The following is a 22,794-nucleotide window of genomic DNA, read 5'->3' on the forward strand; positions in this document are numbered from 1 at the left end:
TTTTCTATTGAGATAAATATTTGCCAGTAAATTTGCTGTGTACATTTCTGTAACAAATAATTTTTTCATGCATAGCTCTTAAAGAAATCAAGATCTTTCATCTTAGAAAAGTAACCTCTCCTAACTGGCCTTAACTCTGCTGAGGCTGTGAAGGAGAGCAGGTGCAGACCTTCTGACTCAGAGCGTGTTGTGTGGGTTGGACAGAGTCACAGTGCACAGTTCTGGCTGGGACAAGATGGTCACAGATGCTTTTCCAGAGGCAAAGCTGCATGCAATGGGGCTTCTCTTTTTATTAACTAATTCCTTCCATATCTCAGTTCATCCCCAACAAGTGACATTTTTCATAGTCTTCATGCCTCCAACCTGAATTCTAAGCACTTTTCTCAGGGAATTGGCTTCTACATGCAACGCTGGGCAGGTTTCTCACTCCTGTGATGCCATTGCTTCAGTCTGGTTTCTACCCCAACACTCAGAAATTCTGCTTTTCCCGGAAGCGAGATGGGAAAGGCACTATTCCGTCAAATCCAGAAAACGTGGAAATCCTCGTGACATTTCAGTAAAGCCCTCCCTGAGAAAGCATGCTAAAGCAAGACTGTCCAGCTCTGGCATCTCAGAACCTGAGAAGATCTCAAACAAGTGGTAAATCCCACACGGGGACAAAAGGGCCTGCTGAGACCAGAGAATTTGGTCACAAAGCCCAGTGATAGAAAAGCATGGATGCATTTAGTAGCCTGTGTGCAAAGTGTTCATCAGACATCTCCAGAAGCACAAAGGCTTGGCCCTTCAGCAGATAAAGCCCACTCATTACTTTGGACGTGCACACACATTGCAATTGGTGACAGTAGAAGTGGCCTGAACCACTCATAAAACAAGAACTTTATAGCTGGCGGCACAAATACAAAAGTAATTCATTGACTTTTGGCCACGTTTTCTCATAAAAGAAGTCTGCACACCCCCTCTGAACATGGCCTTGCCTGATTAACTCACTGCAATATCTATATGGGACTGCAGTGATCTAGGTCAGACCTGCAGAAAAGTCCAGCTCTAAATGTGATGCATTCATCATAATCTGCTTTTTTCAGAGGGGTTCCTGGCATCTAACACAATCCTAGTGAAGTGCCCACTGTGTAACCAACACCCAGCCTGCCGAGTGCTGCTGAAAAGCTGGATCTACTGATACACACCGCATTTATTTGAACACCTGGTGGTCTGTGACTCTTGATTTTTATAAAGACTCTCTGGCACTCTATCAGTGGCCTCATCCATTTTGTCTTTTCAGTTTACTAACCATGCATCTGTGTCTCCATCCTCTTTCCATCTGTAGAACCTGCCCCTCAGAGACAGATTCTTATAGACAAGAAGGTCCTGGGTCAAAACACCCTGAAATTATATACATTGGCCAGACAGAAAGTTAAAAGGCATTTGGGATTCAGAATAGATAGAAAGTGTTTCACTGGACCTTTGCAGAAAGTGTGGTATTTAGCCTGACTGAGGTTTGAGATATATTTGCCTTTTTGAAGTGGTTCAGTTGCTCATTTCTGTCAACTACCAACTGTGTCCTTAATTCCACTGAAGTAGAAAAGATGTTGCTAAGATCAGCTTTTGGTCTGTATCATTAAAGCTTTTTTAAAAGCAATTAAATTGCATACTATTGTGAGGAAAGGTGTAGAGCAGAAATCACCCCGTAGTGTTGTCGTGGCAGAATGATTAATGAGTACCATTTTTTTCCCTCTACCTCTTTAAAGTGCTGCTGACTTTTGAAAAGGTGGTTTTTAGGTTGAGAAAAAATATTGTCGAAGGTCTCAGGGTTGACAGTGGCATTAGCATCGTGTTAAATTGCCAGTAACTTTTCAACCAGGCTCATCTTTTGATTTGCTTCTGGTCAGCAGAGAAATGAGTGTGAGGTGCAAGGTGTAGGTGATGCTGCCTGTCAGGTGGTGGAGATGCAGGTCAGTGTGCCTGGAAATGCCACCCCAGTGTGTCACCTCAAACCCCTGGAATCAGGTCTCAGCCGGATCACAACGATGTTGCCAGAAAGCTGAAATGAAAGTAAGAACAGAATCGTTGTTTCATAGATCTTATGCTTCTTTTCTCCTGAGATGTAGAATTTCTCAGTTAAATGTAGCCAATATGAGCAAGCTGCACGTTAAAACATTGGTAAAGACAAATTAACTAATGGATCATGAAGAGCAAGGCTAAACTTGCGTTGGTCTATTTTCTCCCAACTTCATTTAAAACTTGCTGCCTTGACCTCTCTAGTTGATCCCTAGAAAGCACAAACTCACTTTTCCTGCACTCTCCATATTCCAGCCTCACATTCGGATCAGTGGCTAAACCCAGATCTTAGCTCAGATAAATCATCTCTGTTCTCATAGATTTGAGCCAGTGGAGACTGTGACATTTAACTTCTCCTTATGGTAACTAAGGAAACTCCCACAAGCTGATGTCCTACCAACTGCCTTTTGTGCTCATGCAGTGACAGCCTTGGCTCCGGGATAAGAACATTCCACCCTCGTCTTCAACTTCAGAGCCAGCTTGGGTGGCTTTCAGGGCAATACTTGGTTTCCAGATGCGTCTGTTCTAATCTGAACAGCTAGTAGGGACTGACATTTGATTTTAAATTGGGCATTCGTGGAAACGAAGAGCAGAAAAATCACTGTCCAGATCTAGCTCTAGAGTAAAGTTGCAACCTTCTTATATCTCAGCTCAATCTGCCTAGAAATAGAGGTGTTTTTTCTACTCCTACCTCTTTCCAGAAAGCCAATTTGTGGATAAATTATGCACTGGTATCAGGACATAACCCTTGGCTACTGTTTCAGAAATTTATCCTCTTCCAGATCAAGTGATGCTACTTGAAGACATTAACTTTCTCCAGCTGCCTATTACCAGCCCTGCGGGGAGGAGTAATGGTACATGCGCTCCCTAATCCACTTTGGGCAAAACCAGCCAGGTTAGTTTAAACTGCCAGTGACTGCAGGTAGGAGACAGATGACGGCGTGGAACTGATTAGGGAGCGCTCTCATGCTCCCGGGTGTTGGCAGGAAGGAAAGGAAAGCTGGAGACTGGTAAAATCTTCAATCAGTTCTGCAGTTCGCAAAGAGATAGATTTTATGCTCTTAACTTGCACTCTCAACTACTTTGGAAACCTTCTTCCATGAGGACACGATGACGTGTGGATCATGATGCTAACTGCACACACACAGCTTTGTGATAGTCAGTGCCCATAAATAGGTGACTGGTGCTTTCCAGGGAAATTCAGAATAATTTTACCTGCTCTCTCTTCTAATTTTGCTCTTGAAACTTTGAATCCTGGGGTCAGTTTTGGGCCCCTCACGCCAAGAAAGCCCTTGAGGTGCTGGAGCGAGTTGAGAGGAGGGAAAGGAGCTGGTGAGCGGCTGGAGCACAAGCGTGATGGGAGCGGCTGAGGGACCTGGGGGTTCAGCTGGAGAACAGGAGCTGAGGGGAGACCTTCTGATCTCTGAACTGCCTGAAAGGAGCTTGGAGCCACGGGGGGTCGAGCTCTGCTCCCAAAGAACAAGCGTCAGGATGAGAGGAAACAGCCTCAAGTTGCGCCAGGGGAGGTTGAGGTTGGATCTTGGGAACAATTTCTTGCTGGAAGGGGTTGTCGGATATTGGAACAGGCTGCACAGGGCAGTGGTGGAGTCACCATCCCTGGAGGAGTTTAAAAGATGCATAGAGGTGGTTCTTAGGGACATGGTTTAGAGGCAGACTTGGCAGTGTGAGGTTAACGATTGGACTCGATGATCTTAAAGGTCTTTTCCAATGTAAAAGATTCTATGACTCTATATCTCAAGGACAGTCTCTGAAATGCGAATGAGGAGGAAATTTTTGTACTATCAGGAGAATAATATTGGGATTTAAAGTGAGGTTAATGACAGGTATTTTGCTGTGGAAGGTGGCAGCCAAGATAAGCTATTCATGGGAGAGCAAGGAAACACAAAATATCTAACTATTAGAGAAAGATCAAAGGAAATCAAAAAGCTTAGAGGAAAAAATATTTGTCTGGAAATGATATATAGGCCTTTGGAGGAAGGCTGGCCCCCAGAGGTAAACATGCAGGGGGCTGATGGGGATTATCAAAACCTGGGGAAAGATATAAAAAAAGATGGAGAAAGGCATTGCCAGTTAATGGTAGAGATTTATGGATCTGTTATGAATCACATTGACCTTATGAAACACTTTTCTCTCTCTCCAGCACCTCTTTTGCCCTTCCCCTCCATGTCCTTTCATTATTAAAAATGCATGTTTCTGTCCTCAATTTCATACATGGGAACACAGTGACAATCAGTCCCATTAGTCTTTGGAGCACCAAAGCCATCGACCTAAGGTTTGAACAATGAGCAAAGGATGCCAGAGTCCTTTCTTTGTCCAGATTACAGCCATCGCTGCCATCCTGGAAACACGGTCCTGGAACAGTAGCTTTCCCCTGGATTTCCTTGGGCTCTTGTTTAGTTCCTGGCCCTAAGGAAGGTAAAAATCCAGCTTGAAATACAGCCCAGTGTGGGAGGGAAGGCATTTATGTGACTGAGGGATGCCAGTCTGGGAGCTGTTATTCCTTCCCCATCTCTCTGTTTGCAGATGCCTTTCCAAATGTCAGGGTGGTTGACAGTCCTGAAGAACAAGGGGCAGAGGAGGTGTTTTCCATCAGGAAAAGAGAGTACAAAAAACATGCAAACAGGTTCATAATGGCAAGAAGTAGGAGGAAGGCAGAAGTAAGGAAATGACTGGGATCTCCCAGAGACGTAGGGAAGTACAGCAGGAAACTCTCCTCCAGCTGCTTTCCTTCAGGCAGGTAAAATATGGGGAATCTCCTATTACAACACATGTTTTTGAATTGCCTGTTGAGTAAATTGTGGTTTTCCATCCCCATTACTCTACTGGTAGCTATCATTCATAACGCAAATATACAAAATAAATTAATTAAAAAAAACTTGTAATGATTTTCCCTGCTTAAGTTTTCAATTACATCAGCTATCTCATACTCATTAGAAGGACATGAGCTCATATTCATTAAATGCAAAACTAACTTTCCAACAGCAAAAAGGCTTGGGTGAAGAGGGTAATGATTTAATTTTCTTCATTTCAGAGAATTACATCTCTTATCCTGGGGCAATACGTCTGTAAATGCAGACAAAGTGCTGTTTCAGACTCAGTTTAAATTCCTAATTTGGTAGAGCTACTTGGTAGGAAAGCCTGAGTAAGGTCCAGGCCCCCGTTTTGTCTTTTACACTCAACCACAGCAAATTAGTTTTAACAGTTATTGAGGATTCCAGGTAGCACTTTCAAAAGCAACCATCTTCAGAAGAGTATTTTTCTGCATTCTTCTGTATTCGCCCCTGCAAAGATTAGCCCGTGTTTCTAAAGACTCTACCTGAAAATTCATAGAGCTGTCTAGTGCAACTTTCAGAACTTGTGGTATTTAGCTGCTGTTAGAGAAGATATTCATGCGCTTTCACAGATCACAGTGTGGACATATGCACCTTCAGGTGCCAAAATATTTTTTAAATTGCAGTAAAAATTGATCTCTGAGTATGTAGATATGGTTAGTGCTTGTCTGTTGGAGAGGAAAGGACATCAGCTGCAAGTAAAACTTCTAAAATAGGATTTATTGAACTTGCCTGAATACAACAGGTATTTAAGTCTCTTTGGTTTTTAGTGTAAACTGCATCTAGACTTGTGAGACTTAGGAAAAAAAAACCAACTCAGTACTGGGGGACAAGAAAAAACTGTTATTTTTTCTTCTAAAGATCTGTAAAATCACGTACTAGCTTCTGCGTGTAAATAATTGAAATGGAAAGTTTGCAAGTGGCAGAATTTTGCCCATGAGAATAAAAAGAAATCACAAATCAGCCGGTGTGGTTGTGCGTCCCCTGAAGGCTCCCAGTCCTGGCAGTTTCATGAACATAGACTGTGTGATAAAACACACTTGCATTTTGTGTGCAAAGTTGCCTGTTAAAACAGAAATACCAAAATATGATGACAAATTTCAGATATGTGTCTACCTTTATGGAAAGCTACTGTCTTAAAAAAAAATATCATTACCTGTGTGCTTGGTCTTTTACACAGTATATGTGACCAAATGTGAGCTGCTTCTTCCCTGCATCTCCCTGTGAACAACCTTAACTGGAGCAAACTGGGAGGGTGTTTTTCAGTTCCAGTGTCGCCTTGCAGTGACTGTTACTATTGTTCATTAAGAGGGGAAAGTGGTCATACAGTGCATCAAGGAGAAATGTCAAAAAAATCTACTCATTTTGCCTTTGATAAATCTTGCCCCAAGTCTTGAGTATGAATTTCTGTCTTCTGGATGTCAGAAGAGCAAAGTCCCTTGGACTTTACATGGAAAATTATTTGGAAAGAAAAAATCCTAGAAATACACATCTCTAGTGTATTAATGTGTTAGAAAGCTCATTATTGATTGACTAAAAAAATAAAAAGTTAATTGCTAACAAGTGCACTTAACTGTGTTCATCCCTTTTAATCATCATGGATATTCAAGGTGCCGGGAAATACTTCTAGAACCATTGCTCTTGCCTCCTCACCTCATACATTAAAGTCACATAGGAGGACTGAACAATCGCTTTCCTAGAGAGGACTTTTTATCAGTAACCACTGATAAAACAGATGCAGGAAACACTGATCAAGTGTGGGCCATGCCCCAGAGTCCCAGAACTAATAACCTACACCAAGTATATGGTTCTTTTGTATTTAGCCATGAGATATCTGATAATTCAAGACTAGAGCAGATAGATTAGTTGTTCACTAGACAGACCTGCTTTCTAACAACACTTGCACCCATACACATCTTCAGCACAACATGCCTTGGTTTAGCTGTCCTTCAGAAACCCTCAGAGCCAATGTCTTCCCTGTTTGTGAGTCCTCAGAGATACAACTGTGATGTTTCTATTTGCCTATTGCTTACTGTAGCTGCTCAAGACACTGGGGAATCCCAGAATTACCGAAATTCTTACTGGTTTTAAGTATTTTTTCATGTATTTCTTAAAAGCTGTACATGACTTTTGTGAGATATATCGGAACGTTTCCTGATTTTTTTATGGACTGAATCAAATCATGAGCTAAAATGAGAAGTTTTAATGGAAATGTCACAATTGTTTCAGCAAGAAAAATGTGGCCAGTGCCAAAAATCCACGCTGAAAAGCCATTTGTGTTCAAACAAAATAATCTTTCCTTAGAGCAGCTCCTCAGATCAGGTTCTTCCCACCTGACTTCCTCTGTAGCTCTCTGATTTTTTCCATTCCCTGTCCAAACTAATTAAACAGCTGCATTTTTATCAACTGCTCTCTCCACCCCAGGGGCAGCTGCATTTCACTGGAGAGAGAAGCAATTTTTATATTCAGTGCCACATACAGAGCTTTGCTATCGCGCGTGATGTGGGGGCAGCACCTCCGTGCAAGCACAGGACATCATGGGCTGGATTTCAACACGCCTTTATATTGCAGTAGCGTTGCGACAACATCTAAGTGCAGATATTGCTTTCAAGCAAAGTTTTATTTTTCTCTTGAAGTTTTCCACTCTGTTTAATAAAGGCACAACATTGGGTTTCTCATTTCTTTTGCTGGTGGTGGCTACAGGGCTCTGCAGGCGGAACGATCGAGAGAGCAAAATGTTCTGAGCAGCAGCTCAAAAGAGATGTGAGTTTTCTGCTAAAATCTGGGTCCGTGTTAATGCATAAAGATCAGCTCTAGTTCCAAAATAGCTACACGGGGCTTTGTGAAAGTCGGCAAGCTCCGGCTGTGAAGTCAGCCGCCCAGCGTGAAACGAGGGGACGTGGAACGTTTGATCATTTGGCCTTTTTCTTATGTAGCCATAAAGATAAAATACCCTTATACCGCTCTAAGCCTATCACAGGGCAAACTAAGCTGGGCAGCCAGGGCAGGATTTGCTTTGGTTTGCAGAAATCTTTGCAAACAAGAGAATTAAAACCACAAGTGTGTGGCCCAGGCTACATCCATTCAACGCCATTAAACCTGCAGCTTACGGTTTAAACAGGGCGGTTTCTGTGCCAAGATGACTCCTTCAAAGCAGACCAGGACACTCCTCCAGGAGCACCACTTTGATATAATCTCCTAAATTATTTTTTTGAGGTTGTTTTTAGGCAGGATCGTGTTCAGATTTAGAGGTCAGGTTCTGAGTTTCAGCAAACTGCCCAGATTTGGTTCTCGGAGGGGTGATTTGCTCAGTGGAGGACGTTATCCCACATTGGGATGAGGATGAAAGGTGTCCCAGAGGGACTAGAGGATGGGCTATTTCTCCTTGTTAGATACATATCCTTATGTCTGCGATAGCATTTTTCCCTGAAGGACTCTGCGCTGGTTGTAAATCTCAGAAGCAGCAGTGCACATCAAGAAGGAGCAGTAACAAGTCAATTTTTTTTTTTTGCTCCATTTTGGAATTAAGATCTAATTTCAGTTGTGCTTATTTTGGATTATTACTGTGCAATAGAGCAGGGAGAGGCAGAATTTGCAGGGAAGTCCTGGAGGGCCATAGCAAAGCAGCATCCAAATAACTGCCAGAGTCTGAATTGTGCTATTTAATTCCAGGTAACTTCATTTCATTCACCTGACTGACTCCTGAGTTAACTTCTAAATAACACCCGAAATATTTAAGAATAGAAATGGTGATCTTGCAAGTGATAGCAAACAGGAAAGCTGCCATCTGACTCTGGAAACCCAAAGGGGATCCCCAGATGTCAGCTGGACCCCACTGTGCTGCATTTGCCAGCAGCCGCAGGGTATCCCAAATTAATACTGTGACATGAGCACGGGAGCTACATGGACATGTTACATTGTCACATCGGGCTAGTTTTGCAGAAACATCTTTCTTGCAGACTAATCTGAAGTCTCAGCACTCAATGTGATTTTAAGTACAATGATTTTTCTGTCAAGAATAAACTTTGCTCTTGAAATAATTAGCACATCATCTATTGGAAATAAGCCTCAGCTTGAGTGAAAGAATGGAGTTATGTGGGTTATTTTTAAATAGCACAACAATAAATGCTAGAAAAAATAATCACTTAAATAATTTACATTATTTACACTATTCTCCTGAACAGCATCTTCAAAAACATCTTTTTTTAAAATGACATTCTTAATTGAGGATTTTTTTTGAAGAACATTTTTTGAAGTTTTTGGAGAGCTGATAAAATATCAAAAATGACCTCAAAACATATCACAGAATAATTTGTCATCTTACTGGCGTTTAGATCACGTGTAGAGTTTGGACCAGTACAAACACCTTCCCAGGGTGGGCGAGCATCTCCTTGTGAGAGCCGATCCGGGGCAGTCAGACTTCAATAATGCAGGGAATCAGCCATCTGGTCCCAAACAAATTGACTTGCAGCCTGATTCCTGTCATTTTACTCCTATGAGTAGCCCAAACGCATCTAGTCGTGCGTGTAGGAAGATGCCCCACGTGTAAGGAGGTCGCAGTGGAAAACATTGCACTCGGAGATGCAAGCTGGATGAGGGGCAGTGCTAAACCAGACGGTGTTTCATGCCGTGGTTTATACCTATCATCAGGATCTGGAGGCTTCAGCACAGGGTTTTCTGGTGAAAATCATTTCAAAACTCAAAGCTTGTCCCTTTGGTGCATAAACCAAAACTCCCCTGTGTGTCCCTGGGACAGATGCTGGGCTTTGGGGGGTGGCTCCATCTGCGTCCCTTGCTTCGGACAAGCAAGACGGGGTAAGATCAGGCCCGAGCTCTGCGCCGAAGCCTGACCCTTTGTTTCGGCAGTGTCTCTGTTGGTGACAGATGGTGATGCTGTCCTGGTGAATTTGTTACCTTCTTGATGACATGCAATATGTCTGCATCCTGACAGTGAGAGGAGAGACTCCAGCTGTCCCTCCAGTAATTGACAGCAAGGAGCTGTTTTCACTTTTGACAGAGCTAAGAAGCATTAGCATCATATTGGCTACTAGGAGGGGCTTTATTATTATGTTTATCATCTAAGAAAAGTCATTGTGATGTGGGAATGGGTGGGTTTTTTTTACAACTTCGCTCCTGCAACCACCCGGTCCTCCCATTGCAAACTGTCGTGTGCCCCAGAGGAAAAGAAAGGGAAGGAAACGTGGGCTCCAGCCACCTCGTCCTCAAACGAGCCCCGCTCCTCTCATGCTGATGGAAATTACAAAATCCCACCTCCTTTCTTCAGAAGAAGTGGGGGAGGCAGGAGAGGAAGGACAATTTTAGGATAATGAAAGTGCAAGAACCAGGTTGCTGAGGTCAGTCGGGATGAGGTCCTGTGCCATTCCTTACACACCTGATACCTGCTGAAGTCACTACTTGCTGTTAGAGTTTGGGTCAGATCCTCTGCTCTTGGGGGGAAAAGAAAAGAAAAGAAAATAACCTTGCTTTTCCATGGGTTTTAGGCTCTGCTGGCTGGCATTCAGGATGATTTATGTCCGGTTTTCTTCCCTTTCATTCTTCCTATCTCGCACACGCACCCCTTGCTAGCAATAAAGGGCACCTCTCCCATCCCCTCATGGACTCTGCAGCCTTCTTCACTCTATAATAAGTCCTTAACAAGATTGAGGGAGTAAAATCAACTCTGAGCACATAAGTCACAAAGACATCCATAAAACAAAGATTCTTCCCTAAATTAGATTCGAGCTGACCTAAAACAAAGGTTGGGTCTCATTGCAGATTGAGCAATAGCAAAGCTACCAAGACAAACGGTTGCTTCAGAAAGAGCTGAGTATTTCTTGTTGGTCCTACCAGTTTTAGTTCCCTGTGTGAAAACCAGGCGCCGTTACACTGCTGAAATTATAGGAGAGGAAATAAGCCATTGCCATGAAATCTGGAAATACCCAGAGAATTTTTTACAGTCTCCAAAGTAACTTCTGTGAATTTCTGAAGAACAAAAGTATGAACAAATAAAATATGTGTTCTGCCGTAATTACAAAAAGTCCTTCAAAGTTTATAGAATTGTAATCCTGAATCTTTCTTTAAAGAAGCATGTCTTCAACTCCCGAGTTTGCAGTCGGGTCCCCTGTGAAAACAAATCCACAAAGTAAAAAAAAAATGCAAAAAGTATTTGTCAACTCTGATTTGTTATTAATCTAGGCATTTTAACAATGGTTGCTACAATACTTTACCCGTTTCTTGAAATGAGGATTGATTTTTAAGTCTCATTGAATACCTTTGTTGAAAGGTCCTCTTCCCAAATAGCTTTAAATATGCAAGGATAGCACTCTGTTGTGAGGCTGTTTGTGCTGACTAAATTCTGCACTTATCGATCTGAAAGCATGGCACTGACCTCAGAAATTAGCTGGCTTGGGCGCAGCATCAAACTCCTAAACTCAGATTGGTGTTGACACGAGTGCTTGACGAAAACTCAAGCCAAGTTAGTGCTACGCAGAAAACCTGATTGTTGGTGCTGATTTGGGGCCAAAAACTTGACTCACACCTGGACCGGAGTTTGAAGGAGGCTAAATTTTACTTTCCAGCATTTTCATTCAGTAATTCCTGAGACCCAAAGCTTAATACAAAAGAAATGCACATATCCATACCTGTGCACACAGGGATGAATGAGGGCTGCTGTGCGTTTGGGGTTAGGGGCCAGGACCAGGATCTGCCTTGGGATGCAGAGCCTCTGAAAAACCCACTGCTTTGTTTAAGAGTGAAGTAGATAGCTTAAGAATGAAGTAGATGGTTTAAGAGTGAAGTAGATGCCGTGGAAGCCTTTATGAGCTGGTATTAAATAGTTCCTATTCCTTCCAATACTGCGATATGTACTACACCTTCCTGGTTCCAGGTGTGAAAGAGAGTGAGGGAGAGGGCACGAGACCGAGAGCAAGGGGGCAACCCACTGCGTAACCAGTATTTGTCAGAAACAGGAGTAATTGCTGCTCTTTGGCGTGATTTATTGAGGTAACAAAGGTTAATAACAATGCCACTCAGTCAGTTTATTCTATTCATTTTCACGTCATTACAGCGGATCAGGCAGGGTGTGTGTTGCAGCTGGGGTAAGGACACTGGCTCTCCTGGAGAGATGCTCCTTTCTGCCTCCTGACCCCAGGGGCTTGGAGCTGGACTGGTCCATGTCCATACAGGATGGTCATTGCAGATGTCGAAGGACTGTCCCTTTGCATCTCGGAGGCCTGAAATTTTAAACAAATTATGGAAGGAGCTAGCATGAGTAGAAGTTAAAGTGAGGCCAACGTATTGGAGTGATACTTTGCTGGGAGCATGTGGGAGTGAGGGGGTGAGAAGCAGCTTGAGATAGCAGATAACCCCACAGGATGCCCAAGGGATGAATGGGGTTTCCCTGGGAAGGGGTGGATAATGCAAAGGAGCTGTCTGTCATGCAAAGGTGGCAGGGAGAAGAGTATTCTTGGGTGAGCTCCCCGTCCAGCTCTGAGGGAACAGGGAAGGCTTTAGAGTCGGATACTGCTGCTCCAGCCCATGGGGCTGCACTGGGGAAGCCTCTTGCAAGGGGAAACGACAGAGAAGAGCAGGGCAGGTTGGGATTACTTTGTTGTTTTGTTTAGGATTTGGCAAAAGCCACGAAAAATCACAACTGAGAAGTCAGGAAATGAAGGAGGCTGGCACTTCAAACTGAAGAGATTCTTTGTCAGTTGATGAGGCTTCCACGACCCAAACCCTCACCCCAGCTGCCCCTACCTACATGAATTTGTATCTATGGTGTAGGGATTTAAAGCACACTCCAAGCTGAGCCTGCGTTTATCAGTAGCTTTTACTGAAACCTTCTTGTTCCTATCATGTTTTTTTATTGCAAAGGGCTATTTTAGGTGATCACAGTATCTTCTCTGGGCTTGCAGAAAGAAGTCATCAAGGCTTGGAAACTTAATGGCAGCGTGAATCCCTGCTTTTCAGGAGTTGGGGCTTGCTGCTGAGTTGTGTGTAGAGTACAGAGGGAGATGCAAAGGGCCTGAGTTTCCAGAGTTGCTCAACAACCACAGCTCCCAGCAAACTCAAGCATTTCCACAAATTAAGTCAGAGCTGCAAGAAATCCATCAGACCTCTTTTCCCCCAGTACTGAGTACCAGCATCCACACCACACAACCATACAGATGCCCTCCCGTGGGCTTAGCCCAGATCCATCCTTCAGTTAACCTGTGCTCAAACGTTTGCAGCCTTAAATCTCCGTTTCTCAACCCCAGACAAATGGATGCATGGGCGGCTCTTTGTGTGAGAGAGGGTTAAAGAAAACCCAGCATCTTGCTGCAGATCATCCCTCCCTTCCACCCACTTCGAGGCTGGCAATCTTGTTCTGTTCTTTCATCCAAGTGGGCATCAGCACCAGCCCCATGTTCATAAGTGTCACGAGGTGTTGATGCACATTGCATACGGCAGTCGGCTGCTTTTGCCCACCCCAGAGACTAAATGCCTCGCACCTCCGCTCGGCTGCTGAGACTTGGCCGGCTTTCAGGTTTTAATTTTTAGAAGGACTTTGAAATTTTTCCAGCTCTCTCTCTCTCTGCTGTTTTTCACTGCTTGCTCAGTGAGGTACCTGGGCTGCTTTGTTCTTGGGAATGCATTGATAAATTAGCAGTCACAAGCTATGGTAAACTTTGCTTTTCTACATTGTTTTGACCCAGCTCAGCTCCTGTTGTAAGGCATGAGATGGACAGCAGAAGACAGCAATGCCTCAATGTGCTACAGAACTGTCCATCTAATTGCTCCTGCTGCAGTTTAGGGGAGAGGATGTGGATCGATTTGGCTGGAAAATAGCAAAGAAAAAGACAAACCTTCACCCACAGTGGTCAAAGTCCTAATGCTGATGGTGGAGCATCCAGCTCATGTGTCATCTCATCCCTCAGCTGTTCGAGAGAGGTTGTCTCACTCAGAAATCTCTCTGCTGCAGATTTCCAAAAGGGTCCTATGACAGTCTTTGGTACTGAAAGAACATTTGGTGTGGGTAAAAGTTTCTTTAGACATTTTTTGAATACTTTGAAAGTCCTTGAGTATTTTCTTGGTGTTTTCTAACCCTTTGGGCACAGGTCATGAGGGTGCATGTTTGCTGATATCTCACAGATATGACAGCAACCCATGGAGGAATATTGGAGCAGGTTAGTGCTGCCTGGCTTGGTACTGAGCTCTGTGCAGACCCAAAACTCAGCCAGGGGTAGTTTGGCATATAGTAAAGAGATCTGTGTTTTTATACATATCTAAGCTAGCTTGTTTAAATCTTGGTCTGTACATCTTTGTTTTGTTGGGGTACTGGCAGCACTTGACTAGATCCAAAGTTGCCTGGAGAATTGAGTTTTTAGCTCTTCTGATTAACAGCGAAGTCTCTTAGTATTTTCCAAATATATTGGGTTGTGAAAGGCTGGGACACAGTTCACAGTTTGCAGCGCTAACCCTGGAGGCTTTAGTACCTGAGATCTCCAGGCAGGAAGACAGAAATCTGCTCACAAACCCATCCCTCACCTCAGGTGCTCCATGTCACCTTCCGTCACTGCTTTGGCTTGAGGAGCCAAAGAGCTGAACTGAAGCATAAACTGGGGGTGGTTTCGGTTCTTTCCAACTTTGCTTTTAAATCTTTGTGTATCCATTTCCCCTTCGCACCATTATGAAATGTTTCCCTTCAGATACACCTCAGTTCTCCAGTGGAAAGAGAAAACCTTTTTCTTTAACCTCATGGCAGCTCTCAGACTCCAAAACATGTATCTGGAGATATGTTCACTTTTCCTTTAGTAGGGAAGTAAATAATCTCTCTCTCCCTCTCCAGTTGACACAGCCCTTGTCTTTGAACAAGGCCTAGGGTTGCAGCAGGATGAGTCCTGCTGACCCAAGCTCGGCTCATGAATCGCTTGGTTCCCCCCAGCCCTCCCCCACCGTGTAACATCAAGGTCTTTCTTCTTTGTAGCAAGGTTGGGCTCTATATGTCTTAACCATGTGCCCCAAGTGAGGAATTCATTAGCATTCATTATGCATTCATAAGTAACAAATGGGCAGGGGAGTGGGAGGTTTCTCAATTCGTCTCAGCTGCTCCGTCACACCCGGCCTGGTGGGAGGGGGTCCCACCGGGCGCTGGGCCCCTGCCAGCCCCACCTGCCCCTGCCACGCGTGCGTGTGCAAGACCGACCACCCTCCCCTGCACACCCACCCTTGCACACCCATCCAATGTTGCACACCGATTCACCATCGCACACCTACCCTTGCACATGTACCCTTGTACATCCGCCCACAGTTGCATGCCCACCCTTGCATGCCTGCATTTGCATACCTGCCCCTGCACACTCATTTGTCATTGCACACCCGCCTGACATCGCACATCCATCTGCTGCTGCACACTGATTTGTCATTGCACGCCCACCCTTGCACACCCATCCTTTCGCTAAATCTACTGAATAAATGTAGAAATCCAGTTCAAGAAAAAGTTTATAAGTTTCACCTGATGTATTCAGAGATAAATTCCTGGTGTCTTTGGTACCCAAGCATCATCTGGGACCCCTCCATGGGGAAAGAGAGCTCTTGGCTAAAGCTGTTTCCGCTCTTTGCTGTGCCGCTGTAAAGCCCGACTTGCCTCCTGGTGGAAGGTCTCATTACAGCAAGGACAGTTTCCAGCTCCAGGAGCTATCAGAAAAAAAGCAGGACATGAGCTGCAAACACCTTCAGATGAGGCTGACAGGAAGGCAGGTGATTGGCAGGGTGCTAAACCAGAGCGAGGAACTCACCGAGTCCCCAGCTCCACATGCACCACCACGGCAGGAACGAGATGTCCCCGTCACGTACATCAGCACAGGGGTCTCCTAACCCAGCAGACTCCAAAAGCGAAGCAAACAAAATGAAAGAGCCCACAGCTCTGGGAATTAGTGCAAATCTGCCACACTAGCGATGCTGCAGTTCTCCCCATAAGCTCTCCTTTGGACTCTCATCAGTGTCCAGCTGAACTTGCAGATGCATTATACAAAGGCTCACATGATGGTCATCCAGGTGAGAGGACTTAAAACTACGTATTTTTCTGTAATTAAAGCAGAGGTTTTCCTTTCTGAATCACAGCGACACAGACACAGCCTCACACCCATCCTCCTGTCCTTCTCGGTGATTCCCCTACAGCTAATCACTTTTTCCCCTGCCCAGCACCTTTAAAATGCATTAGACATCACTGCCATGTACAGCACTGTCCTTCAAAGGTGTCAGATCTCTGTAAGCCAGGAACACGTTAGAAAAGCATCCATGATAAGTACTTGAACTCCCCTCATGCACTGGTGTTTTTAAAGCTAGGAGCTGCCAATGAGCAGAGATCCTCAGAGGGTTTCAGAAGTGCAGGTAATGGGTGGAAATTTCAAGCTATTGACAATCCCAGCAGGTCCCTGTGCATCCCCCAGCTCCCACCTGCCTGTTCGCGATTCAGTTGAGCCCGCGCAGCATCCAGAGCTGCATTGTGCTGCTCCCTGCATGGATCACTCACACCATGTGTACAACCTCCAGTGCATCATCTCTGCAATAGCTGGAAACTCCTCTTTCTTTTTTCTTCCCCCAGCTCTGCTGTCAGAGCAGTATTCCTTCAGACTATAACCTAGGAATAGCTGTATATCTGCCATTCTCTTCTTGCAAGCGGGTCTTCTCTCATTTGCATTTTTTTTTTTTAACATTAAACAAATTTCCTCTTTGACCTGCAGGGAACTGTAAAGGGTTGGTAACTGCTCATATCTATAAACCTCTAACCAGCACACAGTTCTGGCTCTCTACCTGACTCTCCATCCCTGAAAAGGGCAGCAAGGCAGGAAACAAGCATTTCCTTTGCAATGAGCAGAGCCACTCTCCAAACAAACACCAAATCAGAGCTGTGTGGCCCCCTCATTAGCAGTCTAACATCAAGGACTTTCATGCAGCAAAATTAACTATTTTTTGTAGGATGTTTAACAAAAGAAGAGATACTAATGAGGTTAGTTAAAGGGTGGCCCTCTTTCATTAGCTCTGCTGGGCTAAGTCTGCCAGTGAGGAACTATCAAGAAGATTGCTTTTTTTAATTACTCTGTTAATTGATATAAAACAAAAAGGACGCAGATTAGTTGCATGCAATTAGCAAATTAATTCTTGGCAATTACAGACTTAATAATGGAGTACTTTTGCGGCTGTGTGTTGGATTCCTTGGCCTATATTCATTGCCTGTATGAGCTGGATAATTTATTTTTTATTTATTTCTTAAAAGGAACAACAGTTAAATATAGACATGCACACGTTTCTTTGGAATTATCTCAATAGCATGATGAGGAAGATAAAGCGCGTTTTTCACCTTCGACATAGCGGCGCCTCATAGTATCTCTATCGCCTTGTTAACACAGGAGCCTAAAGGTGATGGTAACATGGCCCTGCCAGATCGATGCCTCCTGCCTCATTCTGACTCCAGCGTGTATAACTTCAGCGAGACAAGAAGTCAGGCAGAATTCCCAGTTTCTTTCTGAATGGGGCCGATGGGTAGGAATATTGGAAATCAGGTCCTCAGCACCTAACCTCAATCTAGGACTCTCCCCAGCACTCTGATGGAGCAAGTAAACTGCGAAATATCTCAGTTCTCCTTGAAAAATCATGGTTTGGTGGTGGTTGCTGTTAAATGATCGCAGTAGAATAGTGATGGTGGCAAATTCCCTTTGCAATACATAGATATTCCCTGGCAGCGGGATGCTCTTCTCTTTCCTGGACGGCGCAGGAGGAGGAGGAGGAGGGCTGGCAGTGAGACCTCTGGTTGTGCCGGTTTGGTGACATTGGGATGGAGAGGTGATGGTAGACAAATAACAAAGACTGAAATATATCACTGTGTCACCAGTACCACCCAGCACATTTGTCCTCCCTCCTCGGTCTTAACTGGGGCAGGAACAGCCAGCTGAAATGTCTTTTTTCCCTTCCACAAGGAAATCTGGATTTTAGAGGCTGCTTGGTAGAGGTTTCTGAGGAAGTAGCCACATGAGAAGGCAGCTTGCTGCTTTGTGCTCTACTTTTATGGTGTTTTCTCATTCCTCCTCTCACTCATCTTCAGTACACAGCAAAGCCCAGCTATTGTTTAGGATATATTCCTTCCCGTTTATCCAAGCTTTTCAAGGGGAATTATTCCATGTAACTGTCCTCTTTTCACTCACTATTTCTTTCCTGCAAAAAACATGTGCTTGACTTTAAATGCTCTCTCTCTCTTTTTTTTTAAATGAGACATCTTGTTTATTTTTTTTCCCTGTCTTTTCTCCTCGCTTATGGCGGCTGCTTCTCCTGCTGGTGCTGCATTGCTGCTTGCCAGAGAAATGTTTTTCTTTCACTTTTATTGTAATTTATTGATTCCCCCCCCACCCCCCATATGGGCTCAGAACCTTTTGCTTCTACAAAATAAGGCACTACACATTAACAATATAATATATACAACTTAAATGAAAATAAGGAGGGTACGCTCATGTCAGACACAGTCAGTTCGAACATGGGAAGGCCTGAACCACAAAACAGAAGCCAGCAGTGTTATCTGTCTGACCTCTCCCTCTCTTCACACACATCAAGGACAATTTTTCTCACACTTTGAGGAGTTTCTGCCTTCTCCTCAGCTCCGTCGTCAACAGTCCCACCTGCTTCCCTCTCCATCTGTAAATTGGTTGTGATTTCTTCGATTCAATCACTGCTTCTTCCCCAGAGGCTCTGGAAAGAGGGGCCATGAGCATGGACTTCAAGGAGTCTGTTCTGTCTCCTCTGTTTCTGGTGTTTCTCCTTCCAAGCCAATGCTCACAGTCCTTCAGGAGAACTTCAATAGTTATTTTCAGGGAACCTTTACAGAACTGGGGGAATTTATTTTCTCTCCAGCTCTTGCTCAGTGTTCCATGGAGCTACATCCCCCCTTTCCTGGACTGCTTTGGTTTCCACTCCCTTTTTTGAAGGACAATCCACACACATGAAAAGATCTCCATACGATTATCTAGGAGGGTATGATCTTCCCCATCAGAATTAGTTTTGTCCTGATTATCAGACATGACACTCTCCCACAGATCCCATTGGCTTCAGAGTTGCGTGAGCTGATGTCCTACAAAATCCAGATTTTTGAAGACTAACTTTCCCCCAAATCTGTCCACTAGTAATGGTGTCACCTTTCTACTCAGCTGCTAACCTGCAGATCCCTTCTGCTGCTCTTCCCTCTCACCCCCAGTCTCTTGACACAACACCAGCTGTGTGTGCAGCAGGGTAGGAATCACATGTTAATGCCCAATAATATTTGGGGCAAAATTCCTGTAAGTAGTTTTTGGAGGTTTTTTTAAGCTGAGAAAAACAATTGTGGAACAGAGTGCTGCGCTGAGGCTGTGTCTCCTCAGCACTGTCACAGTAACAATTCTTTATATGTTGTTTTTCCAGATTTTTTTTTTTCACTGACTGCAGCAGGGCTAAACAACAACAACAACAACAAGAAGCCAACATTCAAAGTATCAGCATCTTTTTTGCAGATTGTTTTTTCACATACACAGACCATCAGGGATAGAAAGATGCGTTTGCCAGTTCATCAAGATATACATCAGTCTTCATAAGTATAGGGTTCAAGAATATGTATCAGATCCTCCAAGTTCTTCTTACACCTACGACCATATTTCATCAATAAATTCGCTATCTAGACAGTACACAAAACTAAAATTGGACCAGCAGCTGACAGCCTAGGGACTGTCAGAGTTGGCAGGGTTTGCTAATTGAGTTAAAAGCAAGACACCCTTTTTCATAACCGGGAGAGTCTGACACATTTTCTGGGGTCAGGATCCTTCCCCAAACAATTACCAAAGGGTCTGGTTTTAAGCAGTAAGGCAGGCTTGGATTCAGGTATCCAAAAGCTTGCATGGCTCAGACTGTGTTATTTGTTTTTTCACAGTCAATAGGCAATCGTACATGACAACAAAATATTGGATCTCGCCTGCAGCGCCGTATAGCCTTTTTCTTTAATGTGCCAGCACTGAGAAAGAAACTTCCACAAGTTGTGCAAATCACTGCTGGTCAAAGGAAAACTTCGCTGTAGCATGAAATGCAAAGTGGCACCTTAGATACAGCTAATGGAGCTATCATGGTTCTGAAAGTAACTCTCAGGGCACCTTAAAGGGATTTGTTTCTTCACATTCAGCCTCTCTGTCTTCTGGGGACATTTTTCATTGCTTGTCTCTTAGTCTTCACTTGGACTCATTGTTAATCATCAGACGCTGGGACTTCCAGGCATGTAAGAGCGTGCTTGGCGAGACCTTGGACAATGCATCATTTCAGGTGAGGATAATGCTGAGCTCATCGTGACCTTGAATATACCATAGATAAAAATACCGTGTGGCTGAGGGACCAGGGGCGGTTCAGCCCAGAGAACAGAAGGCTGAGGAGAGACCTTCTCACTCCCTGCAACTGCCTGAAAGGAGGTTGGAGCATGGAGTGTGTCCATCTCTTCTCTCAAATAGAAAGTGATAGGATGAGAAAAAATGGCCTCAAGTTGTGCCAGGGGAGGTTTAGATTGGATATCAGGAAGAATTTCTTCCCAGAAAGGGCTGTTGGGCATTGAAACAGGCTGCCCAGGGCAGTAGTGGAGTCACCATCCCTGGAGGGGTTGAACAGACACAGAGATGAAGTTCTCAGGGACATCTGGTAGTGCCAGGGGTGGGTTAATGTTTGGATTCGATGACCTTGAGGCTGTCTTCCAAGAAAAATGATTCTATGATTTGTTCTTGGAACAAACTCAGGCAAGATATCAGGAGTGTTGGAGGAGGCACTGTTGGCTTCGAAGGTCCAGATGAGGACAAGGGAGGTCCAGATGGAGTCCAGCCACAGGCCCACCTCAAGGTCCGAACTAGTCCAATGACACTGGGTGTGGCTTGACCTAGCTCACAACCCATCTTTAATATGCCAAAAACCCCTTTGTAAATAGAAGAAACTAATTGTGGAAATGGAAGCGGAAATGTCGTTACATTTTCAGACTAATGAGCTAGGCCCCCACCCTGTAGTTAATTAAAAATGTAGAAGTCTTATTTCAGCAGCAATCAACCTAAATCTGAGCTACGAACACAGTAATTTTTTTTTCTGGGTGTGTGACTTTGCTTTTATGTTATTAAGTGAGCCAGGGAGGAGATAGTGTGTTTTCCACCATGGCAGGAGAAGGTATTTTGACCTTATGCCTGGACTGTGTGATGCAGTTCCTATGGGGGCAAACTCCGTCCCTCTGCTGTTATTTAGGTCCAGTCACCAAACATAGATTTATTTCAGTGCTTCAGGTTTTCAACCTGATTCAGGATGGGCAGACACTTCAAAAATAATAGTCAAAAAGATAGAAAAAAAGGTAACTCATCCCTCTTGATCTTCAAAATTGGGTTGGTTCAAATTTTTAGGTTCGTTGTTTCTTACTTAATCTGCATTGCCTGTTCTCCCCAGCTGAGCACATTAATGCAGAGATTGACATCCTCTTCCCAGTATTTGTAAATGGATGGAGAAATCCTCCTGAGGCACATGAGAGGTGAAGATGTGTAAGAAAAACGTCAGTTTAGTATTCTAATAAAAATTAGGCATCCAGATTTCTTAGGCAGCTTTGCAATATCAGACACGAAGCACAAAGGGATCTTTTCCTGAGCTCAGGGCCATGACATGCTTGGTGGACCAGGCACGGAAGAACTGTTCTGGTCTTCCCCAAATTACGTTTTGCTTCCTCAAAGGTGCTTATTTTTATTTATATCATGAAATAAGGAGTTGTGGAAAAAAATCCTGATCCTTTAGAAAGCTGCAATACTGGCAGAAAGGCAGGTGCTGCATGTCCTGATAGGGAAAAGGCAGAGACACCTTTTTCTGCGAGCATTTTTTGGGAGAAAGAAAAAAAAAGAAAAGGTATTTTTAAAACACTAAGCACACAAATGTGTGCACACACAAACCCTCCCTCCTCCTCTACGCATGAATTCACCAGGGGTTCAAATTAAACTCCAAATTGTGCAACTGTGATCTGTACAGATTAGAAGCAGGCTTAGATTGCAATTAAGTCAAGGGAAGTCAAGAGCTTAGATAACGATTATCATTTTTTCCTATTTGGAAGAAGCAATTGAAAAAAAAATAAAATAAAAGATTAAAATACACTATATCTGTGCACATACACTAGTAAATTGCAATTAAACAGTACAAATGGAGATACTATGCGATATTTGTAATTAGCAACACAATTTATTAAAGCCACACTATCTTGGCTTGGTGCTGTTTCACAACCAAATGCAGTTTGGGATTTTGCAGCCAATCATTTTTTAATCACCGGAGCACTTCATTTTTAGTAAATCCAGCCCTAATTTTTCTTATCCCCTGCTGGGCTTTACTTGAAAATAAAAAAAGTTTAATTTGGTTGAGATCCCCTCAAAATCATCTCTGCTTAATGCCTTCCAGCCTTCTGCAGTCTGTCTGCCCATTTTGTACAAAACATACAAGCAAGAAGTAATCAGCAACTATACCCAAGTCTTGCTTTAAATGTCAGTTTTGTGCTTTGGGATTTTTCATGTGCTTTTGAAAAGTGCGTAGCAGGATGCAGCCCACATAAAAAAAAGAGAGATACAGCAGAAAAATAGTGTTCATTATCAGAGAGAAGTAAGTAAATGATAAGAGATGATTTAGAGGTCCTGAATGTAAAATGCATGATCCAAACGCTCGGAAATGGACTGCTCCTAGACTATTAGGAGTTGAAGGTCACGCCACATGTCATTGGAAAGGTAATTTTCTCTAGATTTTGAAATAGGATCTCAGATTTGACCTATGCCCTCTGTGTCAAGAACATCTGGGCATCCTTAATATATTCTATTCCTTTTATTTTTTTCCTTTTTCCTTTGTTCCCAAT

Source organism: Patagioenas fasciata, chromosome 16, assembly GCF_037038585.1.
Source record: "Patagioenas fasciata isolate bPatFas1 chromosome 16, bPatFas1.hap1, whole genome shotgun sequence".
NCBI classification, from domain to species: Eukaryota; Metazoa; Chordata; class Aves; order Columbiformes; family Columbidae; genus Patagioenas; species Patagioenas fasciata.